Here is a 19,356-nt window from a genome sequence, read left to right as displayed (position 1 = left end):
AAAAAAAAAAAGAATATCACAGGAAATTTGGAAAAGAGAAAAAGGAAAAACATAATTACCCATTCATCCCTTAATACCATCCCTGAGCTATTCGGTATGTTTCCCTCCAGAATTTTCCCTGGTATGAGGGGCACGGGCTACTGCTGTGCAGCTCCTCTCCGTGGCGCATGGTGGAGGTCATGCTGTTCATGGACACGTCTGCCCTGCTGTCTCCACATGCTTCGCTCTTCAGGCTCAATAGTACCTCCATATCCATCAGCTATTGCTACATAACAATCTAACACTCAACATTCAACGGGTTAAAATAACAAGATTTGGCCAGGTGCGATGGTTCATGCCTGTAATCCCAGCACTTTGGGAGGCCGAGGCTGGCAGATCACTTGAGGTCAGGAGTTCGAGTCCAGCCCGGACAACATGGTGAAACCCTGTCTCTATTAAAAATACAAAAAAATCAGCCGGGCATGGTGGCACATGCCTGTAATCCCAGCTACTCAGGAGGCTGAGGCAGGAGAATCGCTTGAACCTGGGAGGCAGAGGTTGCAGTGAGCTGAGATCAAGCCACTGCACTCCAGCCTGGGCAACAGAGCAGTCTCCATCTCAAAAAATTAATTAATTAATTAAAAATTAAAAAAAAATAGAAGATTTATTATTGCCCAAGAGTCTATGGTCAGGGGAACAGTTCTACTGGTGTGGGCCTGGCTCAGCTAGTCTTGTTTATGCATCTGTGATCAGTTGCTGGGTCCCCTCGTTGGTCTAAGCTGGCATTGTTCACATATCTTGGCTGACTGGTCATGGCCTGGGCAACTGGGGTGACCAGGCCACACAATGTCTCACCCTCCATCACATTCTACTGGTCAAAGCAAGTCACAAGACCGGCCCAGAGTCAGAGTGGGAGGGACTACAAATTTCAGGGTCAAGGGCATGCATACATGGAAGCCAGTAATCATAGTGTCAATCACTGCTCTTAATCTACCATAATCCCTAATTTTCATATCTGCCATTTTTGGTAGCAATACAATTTTTCATAGATGTACATTTCATAGATTACCATTAAGTAGGATGTACCACATTTTAATTTGTTTAAAATTTTTCTCTTATAATACTTGTGTGAACAACTTTGGTGGAACCTTCACCTTTGAGATCAGGAAAAGCAGTGTTTCCCACTCTGAATCAGAAACCCAAGGTTAAGTGAGAAAATTGAGCCCAAGTGTCCCAAAGGCCCTTTAGAAGCAGCGCCACCTGCAGACCTTCCCGAGTTCCTCACCTGACCGAATTCAAAGGTGTCAGACCAGGAGTCTCAGACCAACTCTGAGTCCAGCTATGGAAATCACTTTCAGTGTCACTTTCCGTCTCTGGGCTTCAGTTTCTCCATCTATAAAACTGCAGGGTTGGACTAGAACAGTCTTTCTCAAATGATGTCACTCTGGACTAAAAGCCAAAAAGATGCCAGTGACCGCCTTCTTGAAAGCATTTTTATTGATTGATTGAGACACAGTCTTGCTCTGTCGCCCAGGATGGAGTGCAGTAGTGAGATCTCAGCTCACTGCAACCTCTGCCTCTCAGGTTCAAGCGATTCTCATGCCTCAGCCTCCCAAGTAACTGGGATTACAGGCACGTGCCACCACACCTGGCTAATTTTTTGTATTTTTAGTGGAGATGGGGTTGCACCGTGTTAACCAGGCTGGTCCTGAATTTCTGACCTCAAGTGATTCTCTCACCTTGGCCTCCCAAAGTGCTGGGATTACAGGTGAGAGCCCTCGCGCCTGGCCTGTTTATTTTGAGACAGGGTCTCGCTCTGTCACCCAGGCTGGAGTGCAGTGGTGCAATCATGGCTCACTGCAGCCTTGACCTCCCTGGGCTCAAGCGATCCTTCCACCTCAGCCTTCCAAGTAGCTGGGGCTATAGGCAAGCACTACTATACCTGGCTAATTTTTTTTATTCTTTCTGTATTTGTAGAGATGGGGTTTCACCATGTTGCCCAGTCTTGAACTACTTGGCCCAAACGATCCTTCTGCCTTGGCCTCCCAAAGTGTTAGGATTACAGGCGTGAGCAACCGCGCCTGGCCTGAAAGTATTTTTAAATGCATAAGAAAAACACAAAGCAGTTCCATATCATTCTAACTGCTCAGCGGTGATCCACCTTTTAGAAATGGTGTCGTGCTAGGAGCAGGGGGCACGGCGTGAGAGGCTGCCCATCCGGCACCTACAAGGGCGATGTCAGATTCGGGAATCCAGGCACGGGCAGCACATGAGTCAGCTATCATAACAAGGCTGAGGATGATGGCTGGTCTCTGTTCGGTGTCTTGTCTTGTAATCCCAACATGTATTTGTGACATTGCTCAATGTTCGTTGTCTGTTAAATGCACTACACAAATTTAATTCCCATGGTTTGTGGCCAAGCAAAGGAGGTTTCAAAAGAAAGTTGCTGTTATTTTTAAAGAGCTCCATGGAACAAATGGGTGGACTCCAAGCACCCTTTGAGCTGTAACAGCCTAGAGAAGAGGTGGGAAGGGGGTGCCTCTTTTCTCTTCCCCAGCTGAGTTCAGAGGTCAACAGTCCTCACAGCTGGACATGGGCAGGGTTGCCCAGTAGCTTAGGGGCCACTGGTCATAATGGCATCCTGCATGGCAGAGACCCTGGCAGTAGCATTTTTGGCAATGTTTGGGTTACAGACCTGCTTCCGAGTCGCCTGGAGAGGTCTTTCCCGCTCTTTGTAGTGGATGTATGATTTTGTTTGCAAGTGTCCTTGGGAGAACCACTCCTCCCACAGCATGAGGCTGTCAATCCTGGTGGCTTCTTCCTCCAACCCAGGCCCTCTGAGGATCACTCTGCCCCACCCCTCAGCACGTGATTGGTTCAGAGGCAGGCGTGTGACTCAAGAAGCCAATAAGCATTATTTTTTGGGATTGTTACTTTAGTCCCTGGGTGAAAGGAGGACTCCCCTGGATAGAGCTGTCTTGCTGGAAGGTTCTCTATCTGTCTGCCCACCACCATCTTTCCTAACTCATAGAAGAAAGCAAAGCAGAGAGGCAAGAGATGAGGGGGGCAGGGGCGGGGGGAGAGAGAGAGAGAGAACTGACAACGCTGCTTGAGCCCCTGCATCCAGGTATGCCTGCTTCCCCCCAGATTTCCACACTTAAGGAGCCAATGAATTCCTTGGTTGCCTAAGCTACAATGAGTTAGGTATCTCTTACTTGCAACCAAGAGTCCTTTAAGGCCCACTCAACAGGGCTGCCATATACAGTGACACCGCTTCACTTACACAGTACTCAGTCTTTTCAGATGAATGAAGTAAATTGTTCAGTCATCACCTCCTCTCAGAAGCCTTCCTTGATTTCCCTATGCAGAACCAGTCACTCCCTACTCTATGCTTCCAGGAATCTTGTAAAAATATACACTGTGGCTCAAGTCCCTCTATGTATTTATGAGAATATAAATTGAATATAAGAATATAAATAGAATATTCAATTTATATTCTTACACACATGCTTATCTCCCCATCAGAGTGGGAGATCCTTGGGATAGAGATTAAATCTGATGTATCACTGTTTCCCCAGTACCCAACCAAGGAAGTGCTTAGTGAGTGCTTATTGAGTGAATTATAATCAAATCTCACTACAACAAACAATTGGGATGTCTCATCTAATTTGTTATTAAGAAAATTCTCACCTGAGTGGGTAGCTCACACCTGTAATCCCAACACTTTGGGAGGCCGGTGTGGGAGGATCACCTGAGCTCAGGAATTTGAGACCATACTGGCAACATATGGAGACCCTGTCTCTACTAAAAATAAAAAATAAAATAAAACAATTAGTTGGTCATGGTGGCACGCACCTGTGGCCCCAGCTACTCGAGAGGCTGAGGTGAGAAGATCGCTTGAGCCCGGGACATCCAGGTTGCAGTGAGCCATGACCACATCACTGCACTCCAGCCTGGGCAACAGACAGAGACCCTGTCTCAAAAATAAAAAGAAAGAAAAGAAAAGAAAATTCTCAGCTGGGCACTGTGGCTCATGCCTGTAATCTCAATATTTTGGCAGGCCAGGGAACTGAGGCTGCTTAAGTCTGCCGACTGGCCCCAGGTCACACACAGTGAGTCTGGGTCCCACAGGGACCGGACATGCTGACCTCTGGGGAGCTTTGCGCCCAATCACCCAGAGGCAGCAGGAGGAGTTTCTTTTTTGTGTTATTTTGTTTGAGACAGGGTCTCACTCTGTTGCTGAGTCCAGAGTGCAGTGGCACAATCATAGGTCACTGCAGCCTCAATCTCCTGAGCTCAGGAGATCCTCCCACCTCAGCCTTCCAAGTGGCTGGCACTACAGTTGTGTGCCACTATGCCTGGCCAATTTTTTTAAATTAGAGATGGGGGTCTCACTATATTGCCCAGGCTGGTCTTGAACTCCTGGGCTCAAGAGATCCTCCCACTTTGGCCTCCCAAAGTGCTGGGGTTACACATGTAAGCCACCATGCCCACCTCGATCAAGATTTGTTTCTTTTCTTTTTTTATTGAGATAGGATCTCACTCTGTTGCCCAAGCTGGAGTGCAGTATACAGTGGCACAATCTTGGCTCACTGCAGCCTCTACCTCCTGGGCTCAAGGGATCCTCCTACCTCAGCCTCCTGAGTAAATTGGACTACAGGTGTGCGCCATCAGGCCTGGCTAAATTTTGTTTGTTTTGTTTTGTTTTGCAGAGACAGGGTCTCACTATGTTGCCCAGCTTGGTCTCAAACTTCTGGCCTCAAATGATCCTCCCACCTTGGCCCCCAAATCTGTGGATTACAGATGTGAGCCACTGCGCCCAGCCTCGAGGTTTGTTTCTTAAACTATTACCCTCCAGGGGCTGCTCCATATTCATGCACCTTCATGCATTTGGCTCTGGGCTGTACCCACCTCCCCTCACCCCAGATTCTGCCAAGCTGGTGCTTAGGACAGTGGCCCTCCCACTTACCCTGAGGCCGAGATCTCTGACGTGTTTGTGGGCCTCACTTCCCAGGTGCCTCCCAGCCCCACATGAGCCGTCTCGTAGGGCCAAGACAGCACTTTTGTATGGGGGTCTGTTTCAGAGGCACAGATGGCTCCAAACACGTCTTCTGCATCTGTAAAAGATAACAGATGTGCATTTAAAGAAAGGAATACATGCATATTTAATGATTTAGCTTAAGCAACTGGGCAAATATTCATTTTCTTAAGATGGTAATACATAATTAACTGATAATAAAATTAATTGGGTAAAACAGTCTAAAAATAATGCAGTACTTATTACACGAGGGAATATGACTGCATTGAAAGAGGTTTAATTGTTCCAGAGACTGACGAGTCCCCAAAAGCAGCAAAGGGAAGAGGTTTTTCCACCTTTGGAATAAGGGCTCTGAGTGGGCGCTTCTTGTTCACCCTGTGGGAATAGGGTGGGAATGGATGGTGGAGAGGAAGATGGTTTCTTGCAATTTAACAGCTTAACAACGGGTTTAGAGAGCATCCCAATGTCTACTCCCAACCCCAACCACACATCTTCACCCCTGCCAGGTCAAAAAATACAGAAAAGAAAGAATCTACCACAGATACCCCTTTATTAGATGAGAAGAGAGAAAGCTTGTAGACGCCTCGTGAACTCACCCCTTCCACTGCTAAGTGCCAGACCCTGGGCTGGACACTGTGGGAGAGGCCAGCTGGGCAAGTCTGTCCTCTAGAGAGGTCTGGGGTGTTTGGGGAAGGGAGATAGGGACACACAATCCTCACAACAACTGCAAAAAGAAGTGTGAGCATGTGGGGGCAGAGAGAGCGTCAGTCAGAGGGGAGGTGATCGGGACTGGAGGGAGATGTCCCAGAGGAGGTGGCTTGGGCAGGTGGGCTTTGACTGGCGTCTATGGGAGAGGAGCCCATAGGAAGAGGAGAGAGCAGGACAGCTGGGATTGAGTTGGGCTGAATCCGGACTGGGAAGGGTGTGGCAAGAGATGAGGCTGAACCGGTGGGCTGGAGGAGGGGGTCCCAGGAAAAGCAGCTCTGGTCCCACCGTCGGCCCTGCCTTTTATTATTAATCTCGCTTGTGAATTCAGGTGGGAAAAGGCCTGCTGAGAGTGGTGCCAGAATTCACAGGAGAAAGATTCTGTAATTTCTTTGAGCTCTGTGACTCTGGACAAAGTATTCAGTATTAATGCAGTTGACCATGACGTCTTCTGTGTGCGCGACTGACAGACCAAATTACCTTTCCTTATCTGCTGGCGAGGAAAAAGGACCATTTTCTTGACATATTTCATAATCATTTCACCTGCTTGCCCCCTGTGGAGAGCGCCGGTGACCCGGCCCCCTCCCCTCCCACACGATGCAGGAAATATGTCGTCCAATAAGCCTAGTTTCTAAAGAATGTTTTTAATCTTTGAATAGTGAGTGTGATTTTTGATTGTATTTTTAATTCTCTGTCTACTTTTTTAAAAGCACCCGCTTTTGTTCTAATTCTCATCTTAGCTCATCAGGGCCAGGAGGAAGCGTGGACATCTTCCATTCCATGGATCTGTTTAGCATTTGACAGGTGAGGCCCAAAGAGAAGGCATGGGCCAGGACACCTCAGGGCAGCTGGGGGCACACCAGGAATTCTGGAGTCAGGGCTCTATGCCCTCCATGCCCAGTGGGCACCATTCTCTAGGTGGTGCCCCAGCCCGGTAACTACAAAACCTCAGAGCATTTTTTTCTAATTGTGGTAAAATACACATAACAAAAAATCTACCATCTTAACCTTTTTTTTTTTTTTTTTTGAGATGAAATTTTGCTCTTGTTGCCCAGGCTGGAGTGCAATGGCACGATCTCGGTTCACTGCAACCTCCGCCTCCCGGGTTCAAGAGATTCTCCTGCCTCAGCCTCCCAAGTAGCTGGGATTACAGGCACTCGCCACCGCTCACTGCTAATTTTTTGTATTTTTAGTAGAGATGGGATTTCACCATGTTGGCCAGGCTGGTCGCAAATTCCTGACCTCAGGTAATCCACCTGCCTTGGCCTCCCAAAGTGCTGGGATTACAGGCGTGAGCCACCGCACCTGGCCACGTGGGAAGTATTTATGATATTAAGTATAAAAAGCCGATTGTGGCCGGGTGCGGTGGCTCACGCCTGTAATCCCAGCACTTTGGGAGGCCAAGGGGGGTGGATCACAAGGTCAGGAGTTCAAGACCAGCCTGGCCAACATGGTGAAACCCTGTCTCTACTAAAGATACAAAAAAATTAGCTGGGCATCGTGGTACACGCCTGTAATCCCAGCTACTTGGGAGGCTGAGGCAGGAGAATCACTTGAATCCCGGAGGTGGAAGTTGCAGTGAGCCGAGATTGTGCCACCGCACTCTAGCCTGGGTGACAGAGCGAGACTCTGTCTCTAAAAAAAAAAAAAAGCAGATTGCATAGCCAGGTATGGTAGCACACACCTGTAATCCCAGCACTTTGAGAGGCCAAAGTGGGAGGGTCACTTGAGGCCAGGAGTTCGAGATCAGCCTGGGCAACATAGCAAGACTTGATATCTACAAAAAATTTAAAAATTAGTCAAGTATAATGGCACATGTCTATGGTCCCAGCTACTCTGGAGACTGAGGCAGGAGGATCACTTAGCCCAGAAGTCCTAAGCTGCAGTGAGCCGTGATCGCACTACTGCACTCCAGCCTGGGTGACAGAATAAGACCTTGTCTCTAAAAAATAATAATTAATTAAATTTTGTAAAAAGCAGGTTGCAAATTGGTATATATAGAGAATGGCTCCCACTTACATGAGTAAATATGTAAATGTCAGTGGGTACTTGCAAGGATATTTACCACAATTTGACCAATGGTTATTCCTGAGTAGTAGAATTACGGATGGCTTTCTTTTTCTATTTTCTTTTTTTAATGAAAAACGAATAAAATAAAAGTTGTCCTGCTAGGGCTACCATAACAAAATACCACAGACTGGACTGGGTGGCTTAAACAATAGAAATTTATTTTCTCACAGTTCTGGAGGCTGGAAGTCCAAGTTCAAGATGCTTGCAGGCTTAGTTCTCCTGAGGCCTCTCTCCTTGGCTTGCCGACAGCCGCCTTCTTGCTATGTCTTCCCAAGGCCTTTGCCCTGTGCACATGCATCCCTGGTGTCTTTCTTCTTTTAAGGACACCAGTCATATTGCATGAGGGCCCCACCCTTGTGACCTCATTTTACCTTAATTACCTCCTTAAAGACCCTGTTTCCATATACAGTCACATTGGGGTTTAGGGCTTCAACCTGTGAATTTTGGGGAAACACAATTTAGTCTATAACAAAAGTTAGTTTGAAAAGAAAAAGAAAGTAGGCCGGGCATGGTGGCTCATGCCTGTAATCCCAGGAATTTGGGAGGCCAAGGCGGGCTAATCACTTGAGGTCAGGAGTTCAAGACCAGCCTGGCCAACATAGTGAAACCCCATCTCTACTAAAAAAAAAATAAAAAAAAAAATTAGCCAGGCATGGTGGTGAGTACCTGCAGTCCCAGCTACTCAAGAGGCTGAGGCATAAGAATTGCTTGAACCCAGGGGGCAGAGGTTGCTGTGAGCTGAGATGGTACCACTACACTCCAGCTTGGGCGACAGAGCAAGACTCTGTCTCAAAAAAAGTAAATCTTGTTAAAGCAGTGCTCTTACAAAAGGACACAGACAGTTCTTAGGATGAATTTCGTCAGTTTCACCCAACAGTTAATTTCTATGCTATGCAACCTTTCCCAGAGCTTAGAAAAAAGTTAAAAATTTTCTAATTAATTTTGCACACTTTGTATAACTCCAATACTAAGACTTGATTTTTAAAAGAGCACAAGATAAAGTATATCTATCTAAAATCAAGAATCAACATCATACTAATGATAAACACTAAACCCAGTCTAGAGGAGTTTGGATTCGGGTCAGAATGAAGACAAGGGTGTCGGTTAGGTATCAGCAATGTTAGCTGCTGTGAGGAACATAACTCCAAACCTCAATGGCTGAACACAATGGAAGTATATCACTTATTTACACAAAGAGCAGTGAGAATCCCTGGTTAGCCAGCTGCCTCCCATGTGGCCATTCAGGGACCTCCACTGCTTCTGCCATCCCCCAGAGCCACTGCCAGCTCCTCTGACGGCAAACAGGAAGAAAGACAGTGGAGGATCTTGTAGGAGGTTTTACGGGCCAACCGGGGAAGGCACCTGTATCACCTCCACCCATAGTCCAGTGGCTAGAACCTGGTCACACAGCCACTCCTAACTGCGAGAGAGGCTGAGAAATGTTACCTCCTTCCATGCCCAGCAGGAAGAAGGAACAGGTGATGTTGCAGCATTTCTTGCAGAATACCCCACTGTCGTCTCTGGGACTTTTGTTGACAAATCACTGATGTTTTCTGCACATCCTGATTTGCAGCAGGCAATGACTACTACCTGAACACCATCCCAGTTTCAGAGATTAAAATTTGAAAAACTTGGAATTGATGAAATACTCAATAGAAATAGTAGGTGAAGTTGTAGGAGATGCTGTGCTTGTAAAAAGCCCACGGATGAGCCAGGGCTTTCCGGGCATAACCCCGAGGCCAAAAACATAAATGATAGACTTAACTATATAAAAACAAAAAAATCCCTTATATCAAAAAAGAACATTGAAAGGAGAAGGGGCCCACTGTGGGGGAAATATTTGCAATGCGTGATAGAGAATGAGCAGCTTGCTATTTAAAGAGCCCTTACAAATCAAGAGTGAAAAAGGTGAACAAAATGGACAAAGAACAGTAACAGGAAATTAATAAAAGAAGAACTAAAAATGGTTAAATATGTTAACTATGTAAAACTATTTAGTAGTCAAAGAAGCACAAATTAAAACTACCATGTAATACCATGTTTTACTATCAGATTGGCAGAGATGTGAAAATTGATAATGATGTTTGCAAAGACTGGCAAGTAAAGGCTATTAACCCTCTGGAAAGGGAAAGATGGGTGCCCTGTTTACCACTGTGGGTGATATGGTCTTGAAAACACTTACGCCTGTTGACCCAGCAGTCCCACCTCTGGAATTTATCCTGAGGAAACAAATGAAGAGATCTAAAAGACACATGCACAAGGCTGCTAATCTCAGGGGAGCTTTTAAATTTAACTTTAATTTGTATCAAAGTTATACATGCACATGATTTCAAAGGTCAAAAAATTCTACAAGATTTGTTACAAAAATCAGCAATTCCCTGAAGCCGCTCCCGCAGTCATGGACCTGCTCTGCTTTTTCAGTCTCAGAGATACTTTTTTTTTTTTTTCTTTTTTGAGACAGGGTCTCACTCTGTCTCCCAGGCTGGAGTACAGTGGCATGATCTCAGCTCACTGCAGCCTCGACCTCCAGGGCACAAGTGATTTTCCCTTCTCAGCCTCCTGAGTAGCAGGAACCACAGGCATGTGCCACCATGCCCAGCTAACTTTTATCATTTATCGTAGACAGGGGTCTCCCTGTGTTGCCCAAGCTGGTCTGGAACTCCTAGGTTCAAGCAGTCCTCCTGCCTTGGCCTCCCAAACTGTTGGGATTACAAGCATGAGCCACCGCACACAGCCTCAGAGATACTATTTCAATCCTTTAAGTATTTACTGTATTTTCTCTAAATACCATGCTTATATTGCTACTTCTTGATTTTTCAGGTTTATACATTATATAGTGATTTGTCATTATGGAAGTGGAGAGTTTGGCTCTCGTCAACCACCCACTCACGATACCCCCCACCCTGGAACCAAACACATATTAATACATGTATTCCCACCCCCCACAGCCTCCCAATATAGTTATTCGTCATTCTGATCAGATCAATATTCGTTATTTGCTTTATTCTGACTGCAAATCTATTTTCAAGATTTTTAGAGTTAATAATTGTCCTGCCTTTTTTTTTTTTTTTTTTTTTTTTTTTTTTTTTTTTGAGACAGAATCTCTCTCTGTCCCCCAGACAGGAGTTTAATGGCACAGTCTTGGCTCACTGAAGCCTCCACCTCCCGAGTTCAAGTGATTCTCCTATCTCAGCCTCCTGAGTAGCTGGGACTACAGGCACGTGCCACCAAGCCCAGCTAATTTTTGTACTTTCATTAGAGACGGGGTTTCGCCATGTTGGCCACACTGGTCTCAAACTCCTGACCTCAGGTGATCCACCGCCTCAGCCTCCCAGAGTGCTGGAATTACAGGTGCGAGCCACTCTGCCCGGCCCAATTGTCTTGTTTTTACCATTGGCTTGGTTTACTAATTTTCATCACTAATTTAACTACAAACTCTTTCTTTCAGAATTTTGAACATATTCCTCCATCATGTTCTGGTTCCCACTGATGCTGTTAAAGAATCCAGTGCCATTCGGATCCATGATCCTTTGTATGAAATCCACTTTTTCTCTGCAAACTTGTAGGATATTTTCTTCATGCCAGATACTTGCGTTCTTCACTTCTGGGTTTTTGAAAATAAAATATTTTTAAAATTACTTTCTTCTTTCTTTTTTTTAGGACAGAGTCTCACTCCGTCGCCCGGGCTAGAGTGCAATGGTGTGATCCTAGCTCATTGCAGCCTCGAACCCCTAGGCTCAAGTGATTCTCCCACCTCAGCCCCCCAGGTAGTTAGGAATACAGGTGTGTGCCGCCATTCCTGGCTAATTTTTTAATTTTTTTTTTTGAAAACACTTATGCCTATTGACCCAGCAGGTGTGTGCCACTATGCCTGGCTAATTTTTTATTTTATTTTATTTATTTTTGCAGAAGCCATTGGTACCATCTAGCTAAGCTAGGTTGAAGATACTCTGGACTCAACAATTCTATATTAGGATACATGCCCTAGAACATCTCCCCCATGCGTGCACAAAAAGATATTGATGCCTGTAATCCCAGTGCTTTGGGAGGCCGAGGCAGAACGATCACTTGAGGTAAGAAGTTTGAGACCAGCCTGGGCAACATAACAAGACACTGTTTTTACAAAAAAAAAATTTTAAATGAGCCAGGCATAGAGGCATGCACCTGTAGTCTTGGCACTCAGGAGGCTGGGGTGGGAGGATCACTTGAGCCCAGTAACTATGATCGTGCTGCTGTATTCCAGCCTGGGTGACAGAACAAGACCCTGACTTTTAAAAAAAAACAAAAAAAAACAGACATTTACAAGAATGCTTATGGCAATGTTGTCTATAAGGACAAATAAAAGAAAAAGTTATAATAAATACTTATTGACAGGGGAATGAATAAAGATGGCACAGTTATACAAAACATATACAATATTGAGTAAATACACAAGACATACAAGGGTGCAGTCTAGCCAGCCATGGTGGCTCACGCCTGTAATCCCAGCACTTTGGAAGGCTGAGGCAAGAGGATCACTTGAGCTCAGGAGTTCAAGACCAGCCTGAGCAACATCGTGAGACCTTGTCTCTACTTAAAAAAAAAAAAAAAAAAAAAATTGGCCGGGCGCGGTGGCTCACGCCTGTAATCCCAGCACTTTGGGAGGCCAAGGTGGGCAGATCACAAGGTCAGGAGATCGAGACCATCCTGCCTAACACAGTGAAACCCCATCTCTACCAAAAAAAAATACAAAAAAATTAGCTGGGCATGGTGGCAGGCGCCTATAGTCCCAGCTACTCGGGAGGCTGAGGCAGGAGAATGGCATGAACCCAGGAGGCGGAGCTTGCAGTGAGTGGAGATTACGCCACTGCATTCCAGCCTGGGCAACAGAGCAAGACTCCGTCTAAAAAAAAAAAAAAAATTAACTAGGCTTGGTGGTGTACACCTGTAGTCCTGGCCACTCAGGAGGCTGAGATGGGAGGGTTGCTTGAGCCTGAGGAATTTGAGGCTGCAGCAAGCTATGATTGCACCACTGTACTCTAGCCTGCGGGACAGAGCAAGACCCCATCTCAAAGAAGAAAAAAGGGAAAAAAAATTGCAATCCCACTTAAAATTGCAATATTCCACCCCTGCCTCTCCAGCTTCCCTTATTTTTTCCGTCTGTACTTCTCACGTTCTAACATATTAATAATGTATCTCAGTTTCATACCTTTTGTTTATGGTTTGGCTCACCCCACCAGAATGTGTGTCCCATGAGAGCAGTGATCCTCTCTGTTGTTTACGGATGTTCCCAGGGCTTAGGATGGTGCCTCACATACAGTAGGTTCTCAATAAGTATATGTTTGTGAATTTATGAATGAATAAAAGACAGAAACTGCTACTGAAAGTGTAAAACCATGCAAAGCAATACCACTTATCATTTATGGATAAACACGCAGTTCAGGTTTGGGTTACCCCTGGTGACAGAGGTGGGGAACAGGATCAGGAAGAGGCACCCAAAAGTATTCCAGTGTCCCTGTAAGATTTATTTCCTAAGTAGGGAAATAGAGATGGAAATGTTTGTTATATTATTATCGACAAGTTTTGCATGGTAGAGAAATTCTACAGCTTGAAAAAAAAAAAAAAAGGAACAGCCAACACCTGCAGCAGGTGTTAGAGTTTCCCAGGGTTTTTCCACATGACCTCATGGGACAGGGGTGCACAGGGGGCTTCCTGTAAGTCCAGCTCAGAGCCAGGTGGGGCCTGGGACTGGGGGTTCTTCCAGAGCTCCCTAACCGGGGGGAAATCCCAGTCAGATCAAGAGAGGAAGGGGCAGCCTAGGAGGCCACCTCTTCTGGGTGAGATGGGGAGAGTGGGCCAGAATGAAGCTTGATCTTACACTGTCTTAGTAACAGCCCAACGAGTTCTAGCCCGTTGCCCAGGTAGAGCCGATTTATCAAGACAGGGGAATTGCAATAGAAAGAGTTTAATACGTGTAGAGCTGGCTAAACAGGAGACTGGAATTTATTATTACCTAAATCAGCCCCTCAAAAATTCAAAAATGGGTCTTTTAAGGATAATTCAGCAGGTCTGGGACCAGGGAGTGGGGAGTGCGTATTGGTCAGATTGAAGATGAAATCATATGGGGGTTGAAGTAGATTTTTTTTTTTTTTTTTTTTGGAGATAGAGTCTCCCTCTGTCACCCTGGCTAGAGTGTGGTGGCGCGTTCTCGGCTCACTGCAGCCTCTGCCTCCCGGGTTCAAGCAATTCTCCTGCCTCAGCCTCCCAAGTAGCTGGGATTACAGACATGCGCTACCATGCCTGGCTAATTTTTGTATTTTTAGTAGAGATGGGGTTTCACCATGTTGGCCAGGCTGATGTCGAACTCCTAACCTCAAATGATCCGCCCACCTCAGCCTCCCAAAGTGCTGGGATTACAGGTGTGAACCACCGCACCTGGCCTGAAGTGGATTCTTGCTGTCTTCTGTTCCTGGGTGGGATCGCAGAGCTGGTTGAGCCAGATTACAGGCCTGGGTGGCACCAGTTTGTGCATCAGAGTGCACCAGCAGTGCAGGGTCTGAGAAATACCTCAAGTGCCAATCTTAGGTTTTACAATCGCAATGTTATCCCTAGGAGCAACTGGGAAGGTTCAGAATCTTGTAGCCAGCTGCCTGACTCCTAAACCATAATTTCTAATCTTATGGCTAGCTTGTTAGTCTTACAAAGACAGTCTGGTCCCCAGGCAGGAAGGGGTTTGTTTAGGGAAAGGGCTGTTAGCATCTTTGTTTTAAAGTTAAACTATAAACTAAGTTCAGCCTATGCCCAGGAATGAACAGGGCAGGTTGGAGGTTAAAGGCAAGATGGAGTTGGTTAGGTCAGATCTCTTTCTCTGTCATATATATATATATTTTTTTTTTGAGATAGAGCTTTGCTCTTGTTGCCCAGGCTGGAGTGCAGTGGTGCAATCTTGGCTCACTGCAACCTCTGCCTCCCAGGTTCAAGAGATTCTCCTGCCTCAGCTTCCCAAGTAGCTGGGATTACAGACACCTGCCACCACGCCCAGCTAATTTGTTCATATTTTTAGTAGAGACGGGGTTTCACCATATTGGCCAGGCTGGTCTCGAACTCCGGACCTCAGGTGATCCACCTGCCTTGGCTTCCCAAAGTGCTGGGATTACAGGTGTGAGCCACCACGCCCGGCCTCTGTCATAATTTTCGCAAAGGTGGTTTCATCTTCATCCAAGAGTGGGGACTTGCCGCTGGATCCCCCTGTCAGACACACGCTGCTGTGAGTCAGCTCTGGGTTCCGCTTTAGGACACCTGGGAGCTGTCCCAGTTCAGAATCTGATTCCCTGTTGGAAGCTCTGCCCAGAATTTCTCACAACTCAGTCTGCATCCTGGCCCCCACCCCCATGAATAATGGGGAGAATAAATATGAACCCGGTTTTGTCTACATCATAGGGCTGCTGTGAGAATCAAAAAGGGTGAAAAAAAACCTCCCTGCGGGTAGAGACCAGTCTAACTGCAATTTTGCATTTTTTCTTAACCATCCCCCTATTGTTTGATTGTGTTTGCCATTTTCTCTGCTATAAACAGCACTGCAGTGAACATCTTTACATGCCTGCATATGGGTGAAGGGAAAACTTCCCCTTTTCCCTCTGAAGGTACACTGAAAATCACCTGACAAAAGGCAGATTAGTAGGAGAAAAAGCATACACATTTATTAACATTCATGGGAGAGAATTACAGTGTGATTACCCCAATCCCCCAATGGGGTACAGAAGCTTATGTACTCTTTTTCCTAGGGGAGCGAGGAGATGGGGAATATAGAGCATTCTTTTGAGGAGCAGTAAATGATTATTAAGGAGAATGAATGGATCGGGGAGATAGAAATTAACTTGTAAATGGAATGAGTCTGAGAGGCAGACATTATCTTGTGGAAAATTCCATCCAGTTGTGGTTGGACTTCTGACTTCTTTTCTTCCGGCTTCTTTTCTGCAGTGGATAATGGGGTAACAGAGGGATAGAAGGCAAATGTGTTTCTTTTGGCAAGACACTTTCTAGGTCAGATAAGGAAATTCCAGAGAGTCCCTCCAAGGACTTGAGGGGTGAGAGGGAGAGAACAAGACAAGGTTAGAGAGGCCTTGATGCTGAGGCTTATTTCTGAGGCCTTTCAGTTTTCAAAAGCACTCAGCATGCCCAAGTGCCACATTTTGGGGAATCGTTTTCTGTACCCCAACACTTATATTTTTGGTTTGCTTTAAAAAAATTATTTCCTCTGGGATAAATCCCAGAGGAAATAATTGATTAAAGTATATAAATTGTTTCTATGGCTTTTCAACCTGATAATCAAAAGGATCAGAATCCTGTTCTAAAGAGTTCATGCGGCTAGGTGCAGTGGCTTATGCCTGTAATCCCAACACTTTGGGAAGCCGAGGGGGGTGGATCATCTGAAGTCAGGAGTTCGAGCCCAGCCCAGCCAACATGGTGAAACTTTGTCTCTACTAAAAATACAAAAATTAGCCAGGCCTGGTGGCATGTGCCTGTAATTCCAGCTATTCAAGAGGCTGAGGCAGGAGAATTGGTTGAACCTGGGAGGTGGAGGTTGCAGCGAGCTGAGATTGCACAACTGCATTCCAGCCTGGGCAACAGAGCAAGACTCCATCTCAAAAAAAAAAAAAAAAAGAGTTAATGCAAGTGCAAAGTTTAAGGATGACTGTCCGGGAAACACAGACTCCAGAGGAATGGAATCAATGCTCTGAAATGGAGAAGTTAAGATTTTACTTGCATAGGTAGAAACAAAGAAGTTTAGCAGGATTACTAAAGTTTAGCAGCCTTTTCTATACGAGGCTGGTTTATGAATTACAGCAATCTGATTGGTTGCAGTTTGTTCTTTTTCAGGAAAGGTATAGCCAACACTCTATCTTGAGTAAATTGATTGTCACAGAGCCTTTTGTGCTATCTGGTCGGAGTCAGGTGCAAGAGAGGAAAGAAGGAAGTTAACCTACAAGGAGAGTCAGTAATTAGGAAAAAGGGGTCTTTCCTCCAGTGCCCTTTAGTCTTTTACAACATTTTACAAAAGAATGTAGGTATGGAAAAAGTTGATCTATAATCAGAGAAACAGAGGTTGTGGCTGCCTGTTATATGACTCAGATCCCACAGTCACATTTCCTTTAAGGCTCCAAATAAAATTCCAACAGGTTTGTAAGCAGACAGGGAGGGTCTCCAGGGACTATAGGCATTTAGTCAACTGGAGCAATAAGCCTGTTTGACAGCCTCCTGCTTTGCAGCTTGTTTTTTCCCAAACCGCGTGTTGAATGTGGTCACCTAGTTGCTGGCACCAGCTCCTGACAGACCCAGGCAACTTCTAGATCAAGCTTGTCCAACTGGCGGCCCAGGACGGCTTTGAATGTGACCCAACACAAATTCATAAACCTTCTTTGAACATGATGAGATTTTTTTTTGCGATTTTTTTTAGCTCATTAGATACAGTTAGTGTATTTTATGTGTAGCTCAAGACAATTCTTCTTCTTCCAGTGTGGGCCAGGGAAGCCAAAAGATTGGACACCCCTGTTCTAGATGAACCTGAGGACACATTCCTCATGACCACGCTGACCATGAGCTCCACCTCAGGAGGAGCTACACCTTCATCACCATCACACGCAACCTGTGGGCTGGCACGATGATGCCTGTGTCTGCAGCAGTGGGGCCCCTCGTCTCCTCCATCACTGCATAAAACCCTCCTGTCACTTTCCGTCAGGGAGGCACTGCTTTGGAGAATCGTCCCAGGGCTCTTCTTACCTGTGGCGAGTCATAAAACTCCTACTGATCCAAACCTGCGTTCTCGTGGAGAGCCGTTTGAGAGTCACCAGGTGAATGAACCCCGGTTTTTTTCTGGGTAACAGGTCGAATGTGAATTACTTATTTTCACAAGCTCTTGACATGTTCCGTCAAATTGCTGTTTCCCAAAGAGTGGACTCTTCCCAAAGAGTGGACCAAAGAGGTGACATATAAGTGTGTGGGACCATTGCATCTTATCCCAGAGATCCACTCCTGATCTGGCATTATTCAAAATCTGCTGAATTCAAAACGATCCTGTACTTCCTGCTCACCAGGTCTGAAAAGAAAAAAGAAAAAAGAAGAAGAAGGAAAGACTACACCTGACAAAAGACAGGGGGAGACATTTATATTAGTTTGCCAGTTTGAGGAAATGCCTTACTTGGCAATATTGTAAATCCAGTTTACAGCTCACTTAACTGGACAGCTTCGAAATGACTTATTTTTTGGCATACATTTTAAAAGCAGGAGAGCTGAGACAAAAATGAGAATTTATTAGTATTTAACATTTGATAAAATACCTCGAATATTTAAAATGCTCATAAAATGCTATTACACTGTGCTTTATTTTATTTATTTTATATTTTGAGACAGGGTCTCTTTTGTTGCTTAGGCTGGAGTGCAGTGGCATGATCACAGCCTACTGCAGCCTCAACCTCCTGGGTCAAGCAATCCTCCCACCTCAGCCTCCCAAGTAACTTGGACTACAGGCATGTGCCTCCACACCCAGCTAATTTTTATATTTTTAGTAGAGGTGGAGTTTCGCCATATTGCCCAGGCTGGTCTCAAACTCCCGACTTCAGGTGATCCACCCACCTTGGCCTCCCAAAGTGCTGGGATTACAGGCATGAGCCACCATGCCCAGCTGACACTGTACTATTTCTGCACGGCATTCTCCAGCATTGGGCACTATTATTTTATTTTGTTTTTCATCCTAAACAAATAGGATGTCTAACAACCAAGTTTGTAGCTCCAGGCCTTGAGATCCATTTGTAAGAGTGGGGAAGAAGGAGGCAAAGTAATATATGTGCTAGCTAATAATTACATGTTCTGCTTATTAAGAATTTACTTTCTTTTGGGCCGGGCGTGGTGGCTCACCGCGGATTACAGTGCCTATAATCCCAGCACTTTCGGAGGCTGAGGCAGGTGGATCACCTGAGGAGTTCGAGACCAGCCTGGTCTAACATGGTGAAACCCTGTCTCTACTAAAAATACAAAAATTAGCCAGGCATGGTGGCACGCACCTGTAATCCCAGCTACTCCAGAGGCTGAGGCAGGAGAATCGCTTGAACCCGGGAGGCGGAGGTTGTAGTAAGCTAAGATCACACCACTGCACTCCAGCCTGGGCGACAGAGCGAAAAAAAAAAAAAAAAAGGAATTTACTTTCTTTCTTCCAGGCCCTATGCCAAGCACTTGTGTTATCTCATTTATCCTTGGGTCCTTTCAATATGGGGGCTCAGTTACCCCCATATTACAGACAAGGAAACTGAGGTGCAGATCCCAGAGAGGTGGAGAGAGAGAGGACCATTTGGTATGTAGCAGGGGGAGTCAGAGAACAAAAATTGGACTGACTGATAAGAGCCAAAGGCACTAGTGGGGGCTCTGTTCCCAGCTTCCAGCTCTTTCAACCTTCTGGGCCTCGACTCTGCCCTAAGGAGAGGCTGCGGACCAGGTGATGGGCACCAATGTGTGGCTTCTTCACATCCCACAGGCCGGACCCCCTGGGCCTCACCTTCCAGTGAGGGAAGAGAGAGGTGACTGCCTTTTCT

The 19,356-nt window shown here is 45.8% G+C and overlaps 1 long non-coding RNA gene across 1 annotated transcript; it reads left to right on the top strand.

Moving 5' to 3' along the window:
- Window positions 1-4,689: 4,689 nt before the first annotated feature.
- LOC134737946 (uncharacterized) lies at window positions 4,690-18,149 on the top strand. Its single transcript, XR_010123408.1, has 2 exons — window positions 4,690-4,809; window positions 17,288-18,149. It is a non-coding gene; the product is annotated as an uncharacterized LOC134737946 (long non-coding RNA).
- The last annotated feature ends 1,207 nt before the right edge of the window (window positions 18,150-19,356 follow it).

The sequence above is a fragment of the Pongo pygmaeus genome, chromosome 13 (assembly GCF_028885625.2).
Source record: "Pongo pygmaeus isolate AG05252 chromosome 13, NHGRI_mPonPyg2-v2.0_pri, whole genome shotgun sequence".
Lineage (NCBI taxonomy): Eukaryota > Metazoa > Chordata > Mammalia > Primates > Hominidae > Pongo > Pongo pygmaeus.
Note: the sequence above shows the minus strand (reverse complement) of the source record. Positions and strands in the feature narration are given on the sequence as shown.